Genomic DNA, 5541 nt, shown 5'->3' with positions numbered 1-5541 from the left:
CTGAATGTGAATTTCTGGAAATGTCCCATGCCTTCCCACACATTCTGCTTAAGGGTATTTGTAGCTAAAAGTTTTCCTGGTCCTGCCCAGCTAGCAGTCAGGACAAATCTCTCTCACCCACCAGTCCCCAGCTGCTCAGACCCAAATAAACACACAGAGACTTATATTAATTAAAACTGCTCGGCCGGCAGCGGCCGCCGCTCGGCGCCCGGCCCCGCCGTCGGCACTCGGGGGCCCGGGGACTGCGGTATTTGCCGGGGAGGGGCTGTCGCCTCCCCGGCCGCGGGCGCCCGCCGGCCCCGCCAGCCAGGCAGCCAGCCGGACGGACGGACGGAGGGACGGACGGACCCTGAGCCAGCGCGGCTGCGGCGCGGAGCCGGGACGCCGGGGGCGGGGAGAGAGAGAGAGAGAGAGACAGAGAGAGAGAGGCGGCCGGGGCGGCGCTGGCTGCGGAGGCCGCGGCGGGAGCGCGGCGCGGGAGCTCGAGGCTGAGGCTCACCGGAGGGAGCGGCGCAAGCGCCCCGCCATCGTCCCGTGTTATAATTTTGCCGCTGGACTCTTCCCTCCCTTCCCCCACCCCATCAGGATGATATGAGACTTGAAAGAAGACGATGCATACAGGAGGAGAGACTTCAGCATGCAAACCTTCATCTGTTCGGCTTGCACCGTCATTTTCATTCCATGCTGCTGGCCTTCAGATGGCTGGACAGATGCCCCATTCACACCAGTACAGTGACCGTCGCCAGCCAAATTTAAGTGACCAGCAGGTTTCTGCCTTATCGTATTCTGACCAGATTCAGCAACCTCTAACTAACCAGGTGATGCCTGACATTGTCATGTTACAGAGGCGGATGCCCCAGACCTTTCGTGATCCAGCAACTGCTCCTTTGAGAAAACTTTCTGTCGACTTGATCAAAACATATAAGCATATTAATGAGGTTTACTATGCAAAGAAGAAGCGAAGACACCAACAAGGCCAGGGAGACGATTCCAGTCACAAGAAGGAGCGGAAGGTTTACAACGATGGTTATGATGATGACAACTATGATTATATTGTAAAAAACGGAGAAAAATGGATGGATCGTTATGAAATTGACTCCTTGATAGGCAAAGGTTCATTTGGACAGGTCGTAAAAGCCTATGATCGAGTGGAACAAGAATGGGTTGCCATTAAAATCATCAAGAACAAGAAAGCGTTTCTGAATCAAGCCCAGATCGAAGTGCGGCTGCTTGAGCTCATGAACAAACATGACACTGAAATGAAGTACTACATAGTGCATTTGAAACGCCACTTTATGTTTCGGAACCATCTTTGTTTAGTTTTTGAAATGCTGTCCTATAATCTCTATGATTTGCTGAGGAACACCAACTTCCGAGGGGTCTCTTTGAACCTAACACGAAAGTTTGCACAGCAGATGTGCACAGCACTGCTTTTCCTTGCGACTCCAGAACTTAGTATCATTCACTGTGACCTAAAGCCTGAGAACATCCTCCTGTGTAACCCCAAAAGAAGTGCAATCAAGATCGTTGATTTTGGCAGTTCTTGTCAGTTGGGGCAGAGGATATACCAGTATATTCAGAGTCGCTTTTACCGGTCTCCAGAGGTGCTACTGGGAATGCCTTATGACCTTGCTATCGACATGTGGTCCCTTGGATGTATCTTGGTTGAAATGCATACTGGAGAGCCTCTGTTCAGTGGTGCCAATGAGGTGGATCAGATGAATAAAATAGTGGAAGTCTTGGGCATCCCGCCTGCTCACATCCTTGACCAAGCACCCAAAGCAAGGAAGTTCTTTGAGAAGTTGCCCGATGGCACCTGGAACTTAAAGAAGACCAAAGATGGAAAACGGGAGTACAAACCACCAGGAACCCGGAAACTTCATAATATTCTTGGAGTAGAGACAGGAGGGCCTGGCGGACGGCGAGCTGGGGAATCGGGTCATACAGTAGCTGACTACTTGAAGTTCAAAGACCTCATTTTAAGGATGCTTGATTATGACCCCAAAACTCGGATTCAACCGTATTATGCCCTGCAGCACAGTTTTTTCAAGAAGACAGCTGACGAAGGTACAAACACAAGTAACAGTGTGTCCACCAGCCCTGCCATGGAGCAGTCCCAGTCTTCAGGCACCACCTCCAGCACGTCGTCCAGCTCAGGTGCGTCAGCAGTTCCCGGCTCCCCTGGGCTGGTCAGGCACTGAAGCTCCTACACAAGTCACTGTTGAAACTCGTCCTGTTCAAGAAACCACCTTTCATGTAGCCCCTCAGCAGAATGCACTGCACCATCACCATGGAAACAGTTCCCATCACCACCACCACCACCATCACCACCACCACCACCATGGACAGCAAGCCTTGGGTAACCGGACCAGGCCAAGGGTCTACAATTCTCCAACAAATAGCTCCTCTACCCAGGATTCTATGGAGGTTGGCCACAGTCACCACTCCATGACATCCCTGTCTTCCTCAACGACTTCTTCCTCGACATCTTCCTCCTCTACTGGTAATCAAGGCAATCAGGCCTATCAGAACCGCCCAGTGGCTGCTAATGCCTTGGACTTTGGACAGAATGGAGCTATGGACGTTAACTTGACCGTCTACTCCAATCCCCGCCAAGAGACTGGCATAGCTGGGCATCCAGCATACCAATTCTCTGCCAACACAGGCCCTGCACATTACATGACTGAAGGACACCTGACCATGAGGCAAGGGGCTGACAGAGAAGAGTCTCCCATGACAGGAGTTTGTGTGCAACAGAGTCCTGTAGCTAGCTCGTGACTACATTGAAACTTGAGTTTGTTTCTTGTGTGTTTTTATAGAAGTGGTGTTTTTTTCCCAAAAACAAAGTGCAAAGCTGCTTGAATCAGAAGGAGATTAACACACTGAACCGCTACAAGAGGGCAGAGCTGACTTTTTTTAACTTGAAAAGATTGCAAAGGGACAGTGAAGTTGTTAAGAGCCATGTCCACCTGTCTTCACGGGAGCTCCGAGGTGCCCTCTTTGTGCCCCACCTTAACCTGCCGTCTCCCGCCACAGTGGGTTTGTCTTTCTACCCAGCAAAAGTTCATGTTCAGATGTTGGTCTTGGTCATTTGCCAACTCATTTTAAAATAAAAAGGCACTGCACATAATTTGCATAAAGGGAAAAAAAAAAAACTGCTTGGCCATTAGCTCAGGCCTACCACTGACTAGCTCTTACATTTAAACTCAGCCCATTTCTGTTAATCTATATGTTGACACATTTTACGTGGCTTTACCTGTGTGCCATTACATGCTGCTCCCTGGACAGCAGGCTGGCATCTCCTGACTCAGCCTTTCTCTTCCCAGAATTTTCCTTGTCTGTTTATCCTACCTATACTTCCTGCCTGGCTACTGGCCAATCAGAGTTTTATTAAATCAATGTACAAAAGCATTATCCCACAACAGATATTGCCTCCTTTGCTATTACATCATCACTGTACTAAAACCTATTGATTCTGGTTCTGACTTTTCACCAAGCTCTATCCAACCCCACTTCACAATTACCCTTAAGGACATTTCTCCATGAATGACTTGTTATCACTCAAATCCAACACAAAACAAGAAGAGTTAAATCCTCCCAGCCTCCCACAATGACACCATCATAGAGCCTCCTAGTGCCCTTTGGTTTTGATATTCACACATACCTGGGACAAAATACTTTAAGCATTTAACAAGGCCCTCCCATCCAGTCACTTGCCATAGATTAGTGCATAAATCAAAGAAAAGAAAGTTGACAGAACCAGGGGATAAGTGTTACAGGAAGAGATAGGGACATGAACACACATTATCAGCAGCTTGGGAAGCAACTGTCCTGAGAGAACCACTGTACCATCTGGAAAGAATTTACTGTGATCTTTGCAAATCCAGAAGAGGACAACAGCCACTTCATGGGCAATAAAATAGACTCAACTAGATACTTGTGCATCCACATACTTATGCACTCACTTTTTCCAAAATATTCATCTAAAAGCAATGTTTCTTTGGGTAAGACAAATAGAAGGCAGAAAGAAAATAGAAACAGTTCAAGGCTCAGGACCACATCACAGGGTGTGTGGAAACAACTCAAGACTGTACATGACAGCGTCTGTCACTAATTGTATGGGCTAGACTTCTATGGCCATGTGAGACATTCTCTCTGGCCACCCCCAGTAGGCATGATTCCCTAGCATCAGCCCAGATTCTCCATCTGTCTTGCCATGTTTGCTGGTGTCAGCATAGATATGGCTGTGGTAACAAGGCATTCTTAACACATCCATGAGGCCATGACTACATCAGGATTCTCCTAACTTGGAGAAGCCAACTTCAGGGTTGACTGAATGGAAGGCCAACACATTGCTTCTCTATAGGACAACCCCAGACTCCAGGGAACCCAGTTCAGCTCTTTAAAGACAGAAAGTTGTTGAGCTCAACTGGGCACCTGTACATTCAGACATCTATGACCTTATTTTTTCCAGAATCTTTGGTTGGGTACATAACCAGGTATCAAATCATTATATGAGGTCTGCCAAATGTCTGGGACACAACTTACAAATTAAAATTATATCTGCCAACCTTATCAACCTTCGTTTGAGGTTTTGAGACTTCATGTGATTCCCAATGTTCTCTCTCTCTCTCTCTCTCTCTCTCTCTCTCTCTCTCTCTCTCTCTCTCTCTCTCTGACTCATGGTTGTGGATCACCATGTGAGCCCTCAGCTGTTCCTTCACACTGCCTTCATGGACTTTAGCCATCTAAAACCATAAGCCAAATAATTCAATGCCTTTTTTTAGCTTGCCCTTGGTTGTGGTGTTTTATCATAGCAATGGAAAAGTAAGACAATAAGTGATTTGGGTTGTGTGTGTGTAAAAATTTTATATTTAATACAGTGTACTATTTGTAATCTCAGATTCTCTCTGGACTTCTGTGCTCAAAATGATTAGTACAGGTGAGAACTCTTAGCTCCCAGATCCTGAAGAACTGCTTATCCTACTTCTAATAAATGCTTCAAAACATTCTCACTCTGCTGTCAAGTGCAATCATCGTCCTTTTATTCTTCGGTGCTGCTTATCAAAGCCAGTGTCTCAATTGTGCTATGCAAGTGTCCATCACTGAGCTCCACCTCCAGACCCCACTCATTTCTTTGTCTGTGGATTCAGGAAGCTATTTCAAAGCTGTGACGTGCACTGAGGCCCTACAACTCTTCCACATTGTGGTTAGGCAGATACCTAAGCTAGAATCATGGAGCAGTACAAAAGTCAGACACTGAAAACTTGCATGCTCTGTGATTATGACTACTGAACCCCTTGGGTTTTAAAAGATAAAGAATGGCATGGGTTTGTGCATGGTTTTAAGCCTTAAGACTTAAGTTATTTACTTTGATTTAACCTGACCTTGTTATTAAATTATATATAAAAGGATATAATTGACCATAGAGAGTGATATTTTTAATACAACTTACTAATCAGATATAAAAATTCTCAGAGAAGCACTAGATTTTGTAAATTTGCAGATTAATTTGGAATGTTTACCATATTAAGAGTTTGC

The 5541-nt window shown here is 46.4% G+C and overlaps 1 pseudogene; it reads left to right on the top strand.

Moving 5' to 3' along the window:
- Positions 1 to 219: 219 nt before the first annotated feature.
- On the top strand, positions 220 to 3130 carry LOC102917081 (dual specificity tyrosine-phosphorylation-regulated kinase 1A pseudogene; annotated as a pseudogene).
- Positions 3131 to 5541: the final 2411 nt, after the last annotated feature.

This window comes from Peromyscus maniculatus, chromosome 6 (genome assembly GCF_049852395.1).
Source record: "Peromyscus maniculatus bairdii isolate BWxNUB_F1_BW_parent chromosome 6, HU_Pman_BW_mat_3.1, whole genome shotgun sequence".
Taxonomy (NCBI): domain Eukaryota; kingdom Metazoa; phylum Chordata; class Mammalia; order Rodentia; family Cricetidae; genus Peromyscus; species Peromyscus maniculatus.
This window is presented reverse-complemented; position numbering and strand designations above follow the sequence as displayed.